This window comes from Sceloporus occidentalis, unplaced genomic scaffold (genome assembly GCF_023333645.1).
Source record: "Sceloporus occidentalis isolate IW3139 unplaced genomic scaffold, rSceOcc1.0.p SCAF_2, whole genome shotgun sequence".
NCBI lineage: Eukaryota > Metazoa > Chordata > Lepidosauria > Squamata > Phrynosomatidae > Sceloporus > Sceloporus occidentalis.
This window is the reverse complement of record NW_028316982.1, coordinates 53,708,590-53,726,748: the sequence shown is the minus strand read 5'-3', so window position 1 is coordinate 53,726,748 and position 18,159 is coordinate 53,708,590. Positions and strand designations below refer to the sequence as shown.

At 44.5% G+C, this 18,159-nt stretch overlaps 1 protein-coding gene and 1 pseudogene across 3 annotated transcripts in view; both read left to right on the top strand.

Annotated features, from left to right (window-relative positions):
• The window catches only part of LOC149318317 (uncharacterized), a 98,737-nt gene that overhangs the window by 72,409 nt on the left and 8,169 nt on the right, over positions 1-18,159 (top strand). Inside the window, exon 1 of one of the 2 annotated variants that reach the window (XR_016280018.1) lies at positions 10,948-11,081. The exons of the other annotated variant lie outside the window; for it this stretch is intronic. The gene's annotated coding sequence lies outside the window, so the exon portion shown is untranslated. Of the gene's footprint in view, positions 1-10,947; positions 11,082-18,159 lie in introns of those variants that run through there. 2 annotated transcript variants of the gene reach the window in all.
• Positions 11,799-16,802, top strand: LOC149318319 (sorting nexin-15-like; annotated as a pseudogene). Its single transcript, XR_016280296.1, has 8 exons — positions 11,799-11,948; positions 12,156-12,209; positions 12,960-13,080; positions 13,214-13,329; positions 13,495-13,711; positions 14,866-15,033; positions 15,816-16,043; positions 16,304-16,802. The product of XR_016280296.1 is annotated as a sorting nexin-15-like (transcript).

Sequence of the window (18,159 nt, the reverse complement as noted above, 5' to 3'; positions counted from 1 at the left end):
ACAACAATTGTTGGGATCCTCTTTTTTCCCCTTTTTGAAGATGGGGACAACGTTTGCCCTCCTCCAGTCTGCTGGGATCTCTCCTGTTCTCCAGGAGTTTTCAAAGATTATTGCCAATGGCTCCGATATTACATTTGCCAGTTCTTTTAATACCCTTGGATGTAGTTCATCTGGTCCTGGCGACTTAAATTCATTTAGATTAACAAGGAATTCCTGTACTATCTCTTTACTTATTTTGTGCTGAAATTCCCCTATTCTGTCCTCTGCTCCTTTATCCTCAGGTTGAGTTCCCTTTGCCTTTTCTGAGAAGACTGAGGCAAAGAAAGTATTGAGTAATTCTGCCTTTTCTCTGTCCTGTTAGCATTTTGCCATCTTCTCCACGCAGTGGTCGGCCATTTCCTTCTTCTTCCTTTTGCTGCGGACATATCCATAAAAGCCCTTTTTGTTGTTCTTAACCTCTCTAGCAAGCCTGAGTTCATTCTGTGCTTTAGCTTTTCTGACCTTATCTCTACACTTGCTAGCTATTTGTTTGAATTCCTTATTGGTGATTTCCCCATTTTTCCATTTCTTATACATGTTCTGTTTAAAATTTAGCTGAGCTGAAAGCTCCAGGTCAAAGATGCTGAGGGGCAGCAGCAGTTCCCTTTGCCATTCCACCTGATTGAGTCCCCATCCATTCTCCCATCTTGCAGGCTCAGACGAGTGCTTCCTTATCTGTTGTGCATCCTTTACATTGGCCTGTTGCCCTAGGCTGCCCAGCAGTGGAGTTGCTCAGGTGGGTGTCACCTGGTGCAAGGGGGAGGCAAACTATCTTGCCTTCCGCCCTGTCGCCTGCCCAAACTACTGCTGAGGCAACCTCACCCCACAAATGCCTTCAGGATCTGGCGCAGCTGCAGCCATGCCAGACCCCGAAGGCACCCCTTGTCAAAAGCCTTCAGGGTTGTACTTCTTGCTTGCCCAGTAGCTGTGCCAGTCCCTCCAGGTATACCACCCCACTGGTGACAACCCCCTCTGAGGTGTCACCCAGTGTGGTCTGCACACACACACTAGTGATGCCACTACTGCCCAGTATGTTGCAGTTTCAGCTGCTGATCCAACTGGTTTCGTATCCTTTGCCTCAGGCTGCATAGTGCCACAGGCAGGCCCTGAAAGCAAATAATACCAGCTATGGGCAGTAGTAATAATATCAAGGAAAACAAATGGATGAGAGTGTTGTTTACTACAATCATCTATCTGCCTGCCTGCCTGTTTTCCTGTCTGTCTGTCCGTCCATCTGTCTGTCCATCCATGCACTCATCTATCCAGATCCATTGATAGACCAGTCTGGGAGGACCAGCCTCCTAGGCCACCATCCAAACAGGGCTGCTCAAAGCCATCTATCACCTATCAAATGTAATAAGGTAAATGATCTGTTAAAAGAGAGCCAGTGTAGTGCTGTGAGGGTTGGACTAGGACTCTGGCAAACCAAGGCTGAAATTTTCACTTGGCTTTGGAAATCCACTGGAATAAGTTATGCAAATCACATGCTCTCAGCCTCAGAGGAAGGCAATGGAAAACCTCCTCTATACAAATCTTTCCAGAACACCCAATATTAATAGGCAAATATGCATCTCCTCCACCAAAGCAGATGCAGATGTGTAACAGTTTCATGAAACCCAAATACCCCAGTGATATACTTGTAGTGATAGCAGATTACAAAACTAGTGTACAGTATTTTGAAAAGTTGTTCATAGCGTGCAAAACTGACAATAAAAATGGTTGGTCTTAGTTATTATTACTAGAAGACAAATGATGATGAAATCTCTGAAGCAGTTTCCTTCCAATTGACATGACTGAATCTGAAGTTGTTTATCAATAACATGTGAAATCTGTGATCTTGTACACCAGACTTCATCTATGTAATGACCTTCAGATACAGTAAAATTCCCATCATCCACGGGCAACATGTTTTTGGGGGTGTTCTACAATACATCTGGAGGGTGCCAGATTTGAGAAGATTACTATCTGGGATTTGGATTCACCAAATTCAATGAAACGTATTTCTCAGAAGACATACATAGATAGGAATGTGTAGTGACTGTCACTGTTGTTCATTCTATAACTGTGCCTCATCTTGCATAAGGCAAATTTCCATTGCACTTCTCTACATTGTTGCTCATGGATAAATATGTGCATATTTATTCATGTTATTTATATTTAGCCATCAGCATTTAATTATTTAAATACATTCTTGTTTATTAAAATTACATGTTACTACAGACAGCCCTCCATATCCCCAGATTTTGCATCCACAAATGCAACCATCCACAGCTTGAAAATAAAACAAACCTTGATTTTGCCATTTTATATAAGGGAGACAATTTTACTACACCATTGTATATAATGGGATTGGAGCATCCACGGATTTTAGTATCAGTGAGAGGTCCTGGAACCAAACCCCAGAGAACACCAAGGTCCTGCTGTATTTGTAATCTTATAAAGGGTGACAGTACTCAAATGTTATCTTTTATGAGTGCACCTCAGGCACTACTTGGGTGAAAAACCATAGTTTTCCAATTCAGTTCTTATTCCTCCTCATAAATGGCTACAAAGAGTGATGTTGATAAACCCATTCTACAGAGAGGAACTGAGTCTCAGAAAAGAAACAATATTCACCCAAAGGTCCTGCAGTGCCGTTTTCACAATGATAAATTAGGGTGGGATTGTACGCTGAAGGAAAAACATGGCATACATTCCACACTAAAAGACATTCTGAGCATCATAAGCAAAAAGTATGATGAGTCTTTTGTTGACCTGTAATTTATGCCGAGATATTCCATGTCAAAACTGGATGATTACAAAATTCCCAAAACTGATGACACTTCAGATCAGGAACCAATATGCAGCCAGAACTAATGTGCAACTAATGTGCAGATCACTGCGTCTGTCACTTGCACACATTATTGCTGCATGCACACACTCCTCTAAACTAAATGTATACCCTGAAAACATCCCCCCCCTCGCAAATTCCCTCTCTAGCAAAGAACCATAAACAGCCACAAATCTATTCTTTACAAATGTTTGCAACTCCTTACCTCTGGAACTGCCTGTTAGAATTTCTCCTTGCAACCATTCCCCATATTTTCTTGAAGTCTTTCCTCAAACCTCATCTTTTCTGGGAAACCTGTGCTTCATTCTCATAGTCCACAAGTATGCAAGGAGATCTTGTAGCACCTTTGAGACCGACTGAAACAAAGAAGCTGGTAGCATGAGCTTTCGTTGACTCGAGCCTACATGCATCTGAGGAAATAGGCTCAAGTCTATGAATGCTCATGCTAACAGCTTCTTTATTTCAGCTGGTGTCAAAAGTGCTATAAGATCCCTTTGCTTACTGTTTTTCCAGAGTAACACAGCTCTGTCTTTGAACAGTCCCCAAGATTATAGTAGTCAGAGTAAATGAAATGATCATTTATTTTATTTTTATTTATTATGGTATTTATACCCTGCGCTTCAGCCCTAAAGGCTATCAGAGCGGCTTACAATTATTATTTTTAATAAGATGGTTCCCTGCTCTGAGGCTTACAATCTAAAAAATCAAGCATTTGCCCCCTCTTAAACCCTGCCTCCATCCTCCCTACTTTCCTCTGTTGTTTCCAATTTATCATTTTACCCTATAAGCCTTTTGGGGCAGGGATTTGCCATAGCTGTTGTGGGCCAGGTGCTGAGTCCATGGGTGACACTCCCTAAACATGCTCAAGCTGATGCTGATCTACTTGAGGCTCACAGGTGACTAAATGAATGCCATCCACGAAAGGGATGTTGTCACCTGGGCAGTGGCTTTCTACACCCTTTACACTGCAGCACAACTGAGGGAAGGAAAGCAAATAACTTTCACAAGAACACATTTGAGGTAGCTACGTTGGCCATGTAGCAAAGCACAATTGCAGCCCAAATTATTGGACTAACCAAAATGCACAAAAGTTGCATGCTTTCGAAGCTCCACTGGCTTCTTCATCAAGCAAAGATGAAGTACCCACATGGCCAGAAGGAGGTTGTCTGCATGATTTCCCCTAAACTTTTGAACCAGAGTGGCTTAGGGGTTTATCACACGGGGGGAATCCCATGCATAAATGGGAGTTTAAATTGGGGAAAAGCCGAAAAGCGGGTTGGTTTTCACATGACATCGTCGTTAAAGTGGTGTTAACACAAACGGAAAGTAGCTGGGAAGTAGACAAAAGCTGCTCCTTTTTACTCTCTGAAAATCCCAAAAATAAAAAGGAGTGGCTTTTGTCTACTTTCCGTTTGGGTTAACACCACTTTAACAACGGTGTGTGTGAAAATAACCCACTTTTGTGGTCTTTTTCCAGCTTCTAAATCCCGTTTTTGCACAGGATTTCCCCTGTGTGATAAACCCCATAGTAGTTTGAGTATTGGACTCTGGAGACCAAGGTTTGATTCCCAACTTGGTCATGAAACCCACTGGGAGACCTTGGGCAAGCCACACTCTCTCAACCTCAGGGGAAGGCAATGGCAAACAAATGTTGCCAAGAAAAGCCCCTGGCCTTAGGGTAACCGTACATTGTAAGTGACTTGAAGGCACACAACAACAACGACACTGGGAGACCAGGCTTTTATTCCCAGCTCCACCATAGAAACCCACTGGATGACTTTGGCCAAGTCACACTCTCTCAGCCTCAGGGGAGGCAATGGCAAACTTCCTCTGAATCAATCTTGCCAAGAAAACCCCATGAAAGGCTCACCATAAGAGTCGCTGTAAGTTGGAAACGACTTGAAGGCACACAACAACAACAACCACAAACCACCTGAACTGAGAACAATCACAGTCTTGACAGAAATGCAGATCTGTGGAGTTTATCACACGATAGAGATTGGGAGTTTATCCTGTGAATATCCCGGGGGAAAATCACATAATTTTCACACAACGCACAAAACCCGCATGAAAGCGGTCGCAAAGAAGCATTAACACACATCTTTTTTAACTTCTGGGATTTCAGCGACAAGCCGTTTTCCGATACCATTTTATTTGTGTGATTGTGTGCGATCATCATTCGCGTGGCCACTCGCCATTTTCCCTTTAAAAGTGCTGTGATCTCTCTTTAATGCCGAAATTAGCCCCTGAGTGATAAACTCCTGCGTGGTCATAATCTCTTCTTTCTTTCTTTCTTTCTTTCTTTCTTTCTTTCTTTCTTTCTCCTGTATGGTTTTTAAAGCATCTTTCCCTGATGAAGAAACCAGTGGAGCTTCAAAAGCTTGCAAAATGTATTTGGTCAGCTTTTAGGAGCCACCCTGCCACACTGCAAGGATAATCCGGTGTGGCACCTCTGGTGCCACAACAAACGACCCTTCCCAGAATTCCATAGCCTGGAGCCATGGCACTTACTTAAAGCGCTTTCAAACCGGATTATCCTTGCAGTGTGGATGCAGCCCAGGTGCCAAGCCACTGAAGCTCCTCTTACCTGGGTGCCTCCTCCATCTTTTGGGCGGTGGGCTCCTCTCCCCCCCTCCACTCCCAGGCCTCGGTCTCCCATCCAGTCACCCTCCCCAGTGGAGACAGGCTGAGCTAATTTTATCAGCCCCCTTCTTCCCTTTCCCTCCCTCTGGTCCTCCTCCTCCTCAGAGAGGCGGCGTCAGAAAATAGCACTTCGCCCCCTCATCCTCCCCAGGCTCCTCTCTTCAAGGAAAATATTTATATGATGATGCCAGGGCGAGGGTTTCCATGGCGCTGGTGATGACTTCCACTGGGGGTTGCCATGGCGACCGCTCGGCGGCCATCTTGGCGGAGTGAGGAGAAAGAATTCCCTTCTGCGTCCGAGACAAATAAGGAGGAGGCAAGAGGAGGGCGCCCCTCGGGCTCCCCCTACAGGCCAATCACGGAAGGGACGGCAGGAGGGATGGAAGAGTAACAGACAAGGCGTCCTCCTTTTTCCAAGGCACGTCCTCCATTTCTCTCCAGGAGGCATTCCAAAATCTCCTCCATTTTGAGCAGTGCTAAGAAGCATACATTTACACACACACATATATATATATATATGAGGGGTTTTTTAATATGCATTTTTTTAAAAAAAAATCATTTACAGTATATAAATTTGCATTATTTATATGAGTGTTTTTAGCTCAGGGTGACCAGAAGTCCTCCTTTTCCAGGACACATCCTCCATTTCCAGGACATGACTCCAAGCTATGGAATTCTGGGAGGAATTCCAAAACATCCTCCATTTTGAGCATGGCAAAGAAGCATGGATTTACATTTATATGAGTATTTTTTTAGCTCAGGGTGACCAGGTGTCCTCCTTTTCCAGGACATGTCCTTTACATTGATATGAGTGTGTTTTGCTTTTATTTTGCAATGTCACTACCAAGGAAGGCACCGCAAAAATGTAGAGCATTCAAGGAAAATGTAGGACCTTACAAAAGCTAAAAACACTAACATAAATATGAATTCATTTCATACGGTTTATTACAGCTATATTACATGGGTGGTGGTTGTTGTTGTGTGCTTTCAAGTGGTTTCTGGCTTATGGCGACCCAATCACAGGGGTTTATTGGCATGTTTCTTCAGAGTGGGTTTGCCATTGCCATCCTCTGAGGCTGAGAGACTGTGACTTGCCCAAGGTCACCCAGTGGGTTTAATTTTACGGCTGAGCTGGGAACTGAACCCTGGTCTCCAGAGTTGGAGTCCAACACTCAAACCATTATGCCACACTGGCTCAGGTTAACAATCATTCAGGAGGGGAAATAATTATGACCCAAGCCTGCGTTTTGTCAAGATGTGGCTGTTCTCAGTTCAGGTAGTACAGGAGGGAAATTTGTAGACTTGGTCTGCTTCTTCAGATGAACTCCATGTGTCTGAGGAAGTAGACCAAGTCTACGATCCCATTCCCACTTACATTTAAACCGGTCCCTAACCCTAGCACGGTCCCTAACCCTAGCATGACACGGCGGCAGCCTAACAGCGGCGTCCCATCCACACGGGCACCACCATTTTGGCATAAGCGACGTGCAGCATATACAAGTTGCTGCACGTTGCTAATGTCACGAGTGCGCCATTGGCGCACTCTTGACATCTGCTTGGTGACCCAAAAAGAACCCGGGCAGTTTGGCTGCTGTGGCATCCCTCCACGGGAAAACGGCACTGCCAGCCTGGACTTTCCCACAGCTATGTACTGGGTCTTGGTGTAAAAATCCTGAAAAACCAGAATATTCTGCCCCTGTGGTCATACTTTTCCGAGGTCAAGAGATTCCACCTCAACATTAAGAGGAATTTTCTGACAGTAAGAACTGTTCAACAATGGATCACGCTCCCTGTGGAGTCTCCTTCTTTGGAGGGTTTTAAACAGAGGCTGGATGGCCATTTATCAGTGGTGCTTTGATTCTGTGTTCCTGCATGGCAGGGGAGTTGAACTGGATGGCCCTTGAGGTCTCTTCCAACTCTGTGACTCCATGATATTCTGTAAGATGTACTGCAGTGAATATTATATTGTGGACCAATATAATAATAGTCAGCTTCAATGTCCTTCTCATGATGCTATGCAGCCTCAATGACATTTCTGCAGTCAAGTTGCCAATTTTCTGCAGCCCACTAACTTGCCTAAGATGCTTCTCTCCTGCCCTGTGTCTTTCCTTTGCCTACTATGGGAAATTGGATAGTATATCAGGCCAATCATGAATGAAGAGGAAATGAAAAACAAACACATCATATTTATAAACACAAACAGACAAGGAAAGCTCCCAACCTACAGTGCCAGACAATCTGTGGGAATGAACAGTGTTTTCTTTACAACTATATTAAAATTTTTATTCTATATAGTTATTTTAAAATGTTCAAAAGACTTTATTGTTGCTCACTCATGCTCACTGGAAGCCTCTGAAATAAAAATTATTTCCCATTAGACCAGGATTGGGAAGTGTATATCCTTCCAGATATTATTGATTGTGTTAATTTAACTGTTTTAAATTAACGTTTTTAATATAATTTATTTATTTAATTGATTTTCAGCTTTTACATTATCCATTACTTTAATTTTATTTGGTTTTAATTTATATTACAAGCTGCCTCAGGTCCCATATTGGGAGAAAAGAAAGATATAGATAAATAAGCAAACCAATAAATAAACTACGACTCCCAGCATCCCTAATGAGAAATAACAACTACCATCTCCCATCATGGAGGGGGAGAAGCGGTGGGCCCAACAACATCAGGACCACCCTTAAGAGACTGAGCCCTCCCTCCATGGCAAAAATTGCCATCTCCCATCATGGAGGGAGAGAGGGGAATTGGGGATTGGAAAGGGGCTAATGTTGAATTTTTAATTTTATTCTGTATACACTATTATTCCTGTAACCCACCCGGATTCTTTGTGATTGGGCAGGCTATAAATAAATAATTTATTATTATTATTATTATTATTATTATTATTATTATTTAATGGCAGTTGCAGTCCAAGAACAGCTGGAGGACTGCATGATTCCCATTGCTACTTTAGAAGGAAACCAGAAGCTCTCACTGGGCATGTGGTTAAATGCCTGTACTGCAGCCACTCACTCAAAACCATAAGGTTGCGAGTTCAATACCAGTGAAAGGGCTCAAGCTCGACTCAGGCTTGCATCCTTGCATCCTTCCAAGGTTCCTAAAATGAGTACCCAGGTTGTTGGGGGCAATTAGCTTACACTTTGTAAACTGCTTAGGGAGTGCTTAAGTGCATTGATAAGCAGTATAGAAATGTACTTGCTATTGCTATAAAATCATTTGTGGTTATGAAGACAAGTATTCCAGGTTTGAGCCAGATATTCTGTCCTCAGCATAACTTTGTGTTTAGCTAAATGCCTTTCCGGACATGCAACTTACATCCAGGGTGACCAGACATCCTTGTTCCCCAGGACATGTCCTCCTTTTTCTCTCATTCTCCCCATCGTTAACTTTATTCTACCCAGACCCCGCTTGAAACTCTTATTTCATTTTAATTGTTATTGTATATTAATGATTTTAACTTCTTTTCTTGGTTTAATCTCCTTTTAGCATTTAATTATGTTTTTATGACTGGGGGAGGGATGGGGATCTTGGAATTTTTAATGTATTCTCTTTTAACTGTATTTTGCCTTACTGTTGTAATCCGCTTGGATTCCTAGAAATTAAGCAGAATATAAATTATTATTATTATTATTATTATTATTATTATTATTATTATTATTTCAACCTTCTCTCCAGGAGGAATTTCAAAATGACTTCCATTTTGAGAATGACTAAGAAGCAGGAATTTATATTTACATGAGTGTTTTTAGCTTTTATTTGGTAATGACCCAGATTTTTCTTGAATGTCCTACATTTTGCGGTGCCTTGTCCTCCTTTGCAGTTATGACATCTGGTCACCCTGCTCACATCCCACCACTGAGGTACACAGAAAGTAAACTTTATTGTGGAGCCTAGTAACAGTAACTAAAAAGAGAGATAAAGAATGGAAAGATGAGTGGGAGAAAGATCAGAAGGATGAGTGGTAGGATGAGAGAGAAAAAGGGAGGCTTTTCAGAAAGCAGAAAGAGGGGGAAGCAGGAAGCTGAGGAGGGGGAAAAACAGATCAAGGGGATCTGTAAGAGACAACAACACCCACACAAGGAGTAGGGCTTGACCAGGTATAGATCAGTATAAAACTATTACAAGTTAGGGCATAACAGGAATGCCCTGTTGGGGTAGAACAAAAGCACTCTTTTTTGGAGCACACCATCAGTGCAAGATGAGGTCTATGTAGGCATACCCTGCCTATCCTCAGGATTGGCATCATACTTCAGGGGGTCTTTTTCCATAGGCCTACCACCAGTGCCCACCCCTCTATTATGGTGGTGTCACTACAGTTGACTTCCTCCATGCTGCTACGGCTACTACCACTAATTCAGCTATCCAACTCTGCATCTCACAGTAGATCAGACTGATTTATCTGATGAGCAGAAGTGGTGCTTCTGAATAGAAGCTATGACAGTGCTCTACACCAGCTAGTCACCATGTTTATAACCCCAAATGCCTGACATTGGCAAAGGAATGGTTACTAGTTGTTGTAGTGGAAGGTAAGAAGCATTTATAGTGGCAGCTAAGATACTACTCAGCTCTACAAGATAATACTTAACACATTATTTTATCTCAAAATCAGTACTGTACTTTATTTTGCCAATGAATCCTTTTAAGGAACCATTTGAATGGTTCTGGAGAACAGCTATCAATTTTATTTTATTCATATCATACCTTTCTCCTAGTATGGGACTCAAAGCAACTCATATCAGATTAAAAACAAAGTACAGCTAAAAACCTCTTTAATATAAAAGTTTAAAAAGCAAAGTGTTCAACGTTGGATTAGGCCTCCCTGCAAGAGCAGAACCTCTGCCTTCAATGTATATTGCTTTGTACGTGCTCAGCTAGATAGCTAAATTCATATATAGCCATTCAGAGGTCAATAAAAGCTTCCACTTTATTCTACAACTTAAGCAATGACTAATTAGGGAGATAAATACCTAACCAAGGAAGGAAGGAATGGCAGAATCAAAGTAAACAGATATAAAGGAATGCTAGGATAAGATAAGAAGGAGATGGGAAGACAAGGCCCTCCAGACTGCAAATATAACATAGCTAAGGAGAGCTAGTTAGAGGAGCTACCAATGAAGCATGACACAAAGATTGTATTTGCACTCCAGAAATAATCTACTTTGACACTACTTTAGCTCTCATGGCTCAATGCTACGGAACCCTGGGATTTATAGTTTGTTGTGGCACCAGAGCTCTCTGACAGAGAAGGCTAAATATCTCGTAAAACTACAGTTGCCAAAATTCCATAGCATTTAGCCATGACAGTTAAAGTGGTGTCAAACTGGATTATTTCTGCATATGGATCCAGTCAAAGAATCAGGCTAACAGATCTGTACAAAACAAGCAATAAAGCTGTTGTTTATAAACCTTATAGGGCAACAACTCATATCAGAATCCCTAGCTGGAACAGAAAGAAAGAGTTGAATCAGATAAAAATATCTTGGACCACAAGTTGAATTCTTCAGGAGAAGTTGGTGATCTGGAAAAAGCCAGAAAGAAAGTTAAAATCCAGGTAAGGCAGCCCAAAGATGACCACAGCAGAAAAGCCAGAAAAGCCCTGTTGATCCGTTTTTCAGCCTCCAGTTTTGTTTTTGATATGCATATGCCATCCTATACCAGAAAAATCTCTGGGCAATTTATAACAAACAAACATTAAAACAATGTAGAATCAATATGGAATATTTAATATGTATTGTAGAGTCCCAAGGGTAAAGGATAAAGATTGTAATTGATTAATGGGGATTGTGAATAAGCACAGATGCACCAGTGCCTCTGAGCATGTGCAGAGTCCCTACCATAAAGAATAGAGAAGAGAGGTCACAGCAATTGAGTAATGGAGACTGAAGAAGCAGAGACACACCAGTGCCTCTAGGCATGTGCAGAGTCCCAAGCATAAAGAATAGAGAGAGGGGGGTCAAAACAATTGATTAATGGAGGTTATGAATAAGGAGAGATGCACCAGTGCCTCTGGGCATGTGCAGAGTCCTAAGCATAAAGAATAAGGAGAGAAGTCATAGCAGTTGATTAATGGAGTGCGTTAGCAGATCTAAACCCATGCCTCTGGGCATGTGCAGAGTCCTAGCCATATGAGATTAAATGAGTGGCAGTGGGTCTGTGAAGCATGCCAATAACAAGGGAAGCAAACTGGTGTCTCTAGGCATGTGCAGAGTGGACCCAGCGAAATGGGAGAGAGGTAACAATGGTGGGTTGGCAGAGCATGTGGATAAGCATGGACGAAGCTGTGCCTCTGGGCATGTGCAGAGTCCCAAACATATGTGATGGGGATGATTGTGGCGAAGGGTTTATGGAGAGTGCCAATGCAAAGAAAGGAGCGCATGCCTCTGAGCATGTGCAAAGAGACCTGATGGCATGTGGTACAGTGAGTGGAAATGAGTTTGCAAAGGATGTCAGTCAGTGGGAATCAAAGGGATGCTCTGGGCATGTGCAGAGTCCCAGGGATGTGGCAGTGCTGGGTTAATGGAGCATGTGATTATACACATCCTTGACTACATTAAAATACATTGCAACAAATGGATTTGTATGGGGTTATTTGTGGGGAAAATCTCATTTTTGTACCATTTCCCATTTCCTTCTTCCTTCGCAGTTTGTCTCCAAGGCGAATCCGGAAGATGTCAAGGAGGTATGGCTTGGATGGAAGATGGGACAATGATGTGGCATGCTTTGAGGGCAAGGAGCAATGTAGGGCCTTCCACATATTCCTGGACTACAACTCCCATCATCCCCAGCCAGCGCAGTCAATGGCAAGACTATTGCAGTCCAACCTGGAGGGGCAGACATTGTGCCAGCCTCCTGTGGTCCCCATCGACGGCTGCGTCTGCACTGCGGAATTAATGCACTTTGGCGCCACTTTCATTTAATTCTAGAATTCGGAACGTTGCGAGATATTTAATAATAATAATAATAATAATAATACCACACCATTATATATAATGGAACTTGAGCATCCACAGATTTTGGTATCCACAAATGTCCTGGAACCAAACCCAAGCGGATACTGGGGCCCCACTGTAATAACAATGATAATCATATTAATAATCATAATATCCCATTTTATATATTGGAACCTGAGCATCCATGGGGAATCCTGGAACCAAACCCCAGCGGATAACAAAGTCCCAGAGTTCCATAGCATGGAGCCAGGGCAGTAAAAGCGGTGTCAAACTGCATTATATCTGCAGTGTAGATGCAGCCTGACTCAGTCCTGGGAGAAGTAGTCCAGATTTGTAGGCTGGGAGTGGGCAGCTTTCAAAGGACGGGGATCCATCCCTGCTGTGTTTAGGGGTCCTTTTGCTCTTGTTCTGTTGAAAGGGACCCCCAGCTATGGACCCTTACTACACCTTTACTCTCTCGCCTCTTTTTCCGCCTGCAGCTCGTGGTTTGGAAACGCTACAGCGACTTCAAGAAGCTGCATTCGGACCTGGCTTACACGCACCGGAACCTCTTCCAACGCATGGAGGAATTCCCTTCCTTCCCGAAGGCCCAAGTCTTTGGTGAGGGGTGCCATTGGGGCCGGGTGCCTTGTGGTGCCATTGCTCCAAAATCATAGCATTGGAAGGCACCTCTAGGGCTGAAGCGCCTCCATGCGCAGTTTGACATGTGCTTGGTGTTTTTATTTCTCGGTAGGCCGCTTCGAACCCGAGGTGATCAAGGAGCGGCGCAAAGTGGCGGAGGTCATGCTACACTTCACGGTGCACATTCCTGCTCTGAACGACAGTCCTCAGCTTAAGGAATTCTTTCGGGTATTTGGTTTGGGGACGTGGTGGGATGGTGGCGGCACAAAGGCGCAGAGGGAAGAGGCGTTGGGTCATACTTAAAGTATGCTTAAAGTAGTGTCAACCTGCATTAATTCTGCAATGTAGATGCGACCTGCATCTCTCATGCTGCTATGGCTTCCTTCCTTGTAGGGTGGGGAAGGACAGAGACCCTCGGAAAGTTACGCTGACCTGCCGTCCCTGCCTCCGCCTTTGCTCCCCGTTCCATCAGAAGCCGTGGAAGCCAGCGAGGATGCTCTGGGGTCTGTCTCTGGGCAGGAGTTCCTGGATATGAAGCAGGACCAGACTGAAATGATGGAGGCAGCAGGCCAGGAGTGGGATGGACTACTGCCCGAAACGGATGAGAGAGGTATGGCTTCCATGGCTTTCTGTTGCTCGGGTTTTAAAACAAGGGGATAATAATAATAATAATAAATTTTTATTTATACCCCGCCTTTCCAAAAAAAATGATCAAGGCGGCTTACAAATGTTAAAAACAGTTACAATAGCATTTACAATACAAATTAAATTACAATATAAAAGTTAAAACATTACTACAAAGAATAGGAACAGGAGTCAAAAAATACACATATCAGGGTACAAACAATCAATCACAATATTTCGGAGTCAAAGGAAGAAAACAAGGGCAGAGAAAAATCAATTAAACTAAAGAGGGAAGGCCAATCTAAATAAGTATGTTTTTAAATTCTTCTTAAAAGAATCTAATGAGGCGGCAGAGCGAAGCTCTAAGGGGAGCTTATTCCAGGAAGATGGGGCAACGATGGTAAAAGCCCTCTGTGAGGTCCTTACAAGATGTGCTCTAGGAACCTCTAACAGGTTTGTCCCGGATGATCTAAGTGTGCGGGGCGGATTATGTGGGGAGAGGCGGTCCTCCAAGTACCCTGGGCCCAAGCCATTTAGGGCTTTATAGGTTAAAACCAACACCTTGTATTGAGCTCGGAAGCGAATAGGCAGCCAGTGAAGATCTTTTAAAATAGGTGTTATATGGTCCGACCTGGAAATACCAGCGACCAGTCTAGCTGCCATATTCTGTACAATTTGCAGCTTCCGGGTTTGGTACAAGGGTTGCCCCATGTAGAGCGCATTGCAGAAATCCAATCGAGAGGTTACTAAAGCATGTACAACAGTTTCAAGGTTCCTGCGGTCCAGGTAAGGGCGCAGCTGGCGTATCAGCCGGAGCTGATAGCAAGCACTCCTGACCGTCGCATCCACCTGAGGTGTTAGCTGGAGCGACGAGTCAAGGAGCACCCCCAAGCTGCGCACCGAGTCCTTCAAGGGGAGCGTGACCCCGTTCAGGACCGGATGACAAATCTCATCACCCGGAGCCGGGGAACCTATCACCAGTACTTCCGTTTTCCCTGGATTCACACTGAGTTTGTTCTCCCTCATCCAGCCCATTACCGACGCCAAGCAGGCATCTAGAGGAGAGATGCCATCCTTAGTTACTGCATCAGTAATGTATGTGTATGTGAAAAATCCTGTTGACCTCCCTCTCCGTCACAGGGGAGCATCCCTCTTTGCCCGTCAAGTGCGATGACGAAACCTTTGATGCCCTCTTCGCCTTCAGCGGGGAAGAGGAGAAGGGAGAAGAGGAGCATGAGGTGGGATCGCCCACACGCTGCCTCTTGTCGGTCCAGGAGCTGGCACTCTTTGACCCCTTCTCCAAGGAAGGTAAGCGCCATGGTTGCCACCTCACCGTATACGGGAAGACGACAACCCACATTGAAACGTGGGCTGTATCCGCATCGGCGCAGAGTATTCTTCCCCCGTAGCTGCCCTGACATAGGACTTTACCACGCGCAGGACTTACTGTGAATAAATAGCCATGCAAACATTAAAAAAGCACGATCGGGGTTCATGTGCCCATGTGCTTCTCCCATCAGCGAATGGTCATAGACATGTCCCGCTCACTTCTTCCATGACCAAAGCATCATGGAGCACATAACGGAAGATCCCATTATTACCAAAGGGCGGCTCCAAGGACGCTTTGGTCATGGAAGACGCGTCTGTGACGATTCACTGATGGGAAAAGCGCACAGGCCTGAACCCCAATTGCGCCTTTTAAACAACTTATGATATCTGCATGGCGATTTATTCATGGTAACCCCCCCACACGTATGTTTAAAGTCCCTACTCTTGTTCCCTTGCTTACTTTGTTTTTATTGTATACCAGTTAGTATTATTTTAGAGATATTTTAATCATGTAATGCTGTGGTTGTTTTGGATTGTACACCTCTTGGCAGGTTTTTATTTCCTCATTTTATTTGACCCTTGCTATGTAAAGCGCTATGCAAAACTTTACAGCGCTCTATAAATAATTGTTAATAATAATAATAATAATAATAATAATAATAGGACTTTTTATTTGGCCCATACATACAGGGCCCTGGAGTTATTTTTCACCAGCGTGAAACAGTGGTTTTCCCATTGGGCTTCTTTTCATTGTCACTTAGACTCAGATGTTGCCACCTGTTCTGACGGCGAAGAGCTGGCCGGCCTTTCCGTTTCGGATCACGGACCGGAACCATCCCTGGAAACAGTTGAATCAGATCCCAGCGGGTATCTTCGCCTGGCCACCCAACGCATCCGGAAAGCCTTGGAAAGCGAAGCGGCCTAGGACTACAAGGAGGCTTTCTGTGGGTACCGTAGCGGAGTTGACTTACTCCTCCAGGGAATGCAAGGTAAGCAAGGGTTGCTCCTTTGGCTTCCTGGCATCTCGAATTAATGCAGTTTGACACCGCATTTCCCCCCATTTTTATTTATTACTAAATGTTCCAAATGCATCACTACATGAAGCTTTTATGTGTGTTTGTTGTAACTGTTTCTTTTGTCATCTGCCTTGAGTCCTAGTTTGGGTGAAAGGCAGGATATAAATAAAGGGATGGATGGATGGATGGAATCAAAGTCACAACATGGGCTTGTAATACCTTTTTGCCTTCAGGGGACCCAAACATGGCTTGCCGGGAAGCAGTTAAGAAAAAGACGGCCGAGTACCTACAGAGAGCGGAGGAAATTTTCCAACAGCACCTGAAGCATCTTCAGTTGTGAGCAGGGGGGCCTCTCCCGCAACCACACTTGTGGGTCTGTGCCATCTCCAAATGGAGCAACCCTTCCTCCTTCCTCCATTTCCCCACCCTTCCTTCCTTGTTTCGGCCGGCTGGATTGCCTTCCCATCGTCCTCCCCTATGTCCACACTTTTGCCGGCTATTTGCTCTTAACCCTCTAAAATACACATTTGTAAATCTCCTTTCCACTGCGTTGGTCTTTCTGCCTTGCATTTATTTCCTTGCTTGTCTGTGGGTTTGAACTGCCTGACGGTGCAAAGGTGCTGCTGCCTTGGAGGAGGGTGGACTTTCCATTTTCCTCTATGGTTCTTCTCAAAATGGCGCCAGGATGTCACTTCATTTTACTGTCACCATTTTGAGAGGGACCGCAAAGGGAAATGGAGGTATTTCCCCGATTAGTCCTCATAGGCCCCCCCGCCGCACAGGCAATGGTTTGCTAACCCGGGGGCATTTGTTGTTCTTTTTCTTTTTGTACTGTTTTGTATTTTAACATTGTATATTGGAATTTTATGTAATTTTAACTGTTGTGAACCGCCCTGATCTTTGGAAGGGCGGTATACAAATAAACCATTTATTATTATTTATTTATTTGAAGAAGTATGAGTTTCTGTGCATTTGGCGAGCACTTCTGGCATGTTTTGGGAGTGAAAGATTGTCCGTACGTTGGGAGATTGGGGGACCAGTGGTCACAAAAGAGAAGAGTGGAGCCACAATTTGTCCACTCTCTCGTCCCATCTTCCACAGTCCAGAAAAACAAGGGGGATATTGGGGAAAGACGTTGGTTGTTCCCGGAGGACGCCCAGAGTAGATCCGTGGTCTCTTCCACCGGCCGGCAGAGGGGCTGCAATGATGGCACTGCGTTGTTTCGGGTCAGCTTTGTCTCCTTTGCAAGGTGGCATCCGAAAACCCCTTTTCCTCCTTCCAGAAACAGCTGTCCACAGAAAAAGAGAATCGGCGGAAGGGGGGAAAGGGGAAGAAAGAGGGTTACAAAGCGTCACAGGCCTGGCGCAGGTTGTGTGTCGCTAGCCATCCCCAAGTAAAGCTCCACAAAAGGGACCGAAAATCTGCAATTTGCACAGCACTCGCTATTGCAAAAGTGCCCAAACCTTCTGAGCCAGGAATGGAGTTAGGGTCGGTGGCCGAAACAAAGGGCCCATCTGCATTTGCTGGGATACTCTGGGCTGCCCCTGGCCCCAAATTCCAACCCTTACCTTCTGTGGGTTTTTGTCGGATGATCCCTGCTGCAGGTGCAAGTAACGCTTGCAAAACAAGGCTTGAACCCGCAGAGCAACTCAACAGGGACCACTTGGGAAGGGAACCAGACATCGTCACCACGTTTTGCTCCGGGTTGTCTAGAAAAACCAGAGCAAAACCCCAAATTGGTTCCGGGGATTGTGCAAACGTCCCAGACCGGATTCCGTAATGCAAGCAGTATGCAACGAACCCAGGGGAATTCAAGATTTCTAGGTAACGGAGGCAAGCCCAAAAAGAGAAGAAAAGAGCGAGCGAGAGGCGAGGAGACAGTACGTTTTTCGCAGAGCGGAGGGAAGAAAGGAAGCCAACGGAGGCGGGAACACGCTCTAAAATGTCAGGAGACGGGTATCTTGAAGCAAATGGACGTGGTCAGTTTTCCGCATGCAGAAAGAGGGGCAGAGAAGGCGGAGGCGAAGTCGGTTCAGGGCAAGGAAGAGAGGGCATCCGAGAGTTCAAGCGACGCTGGTTTTGAGGATGA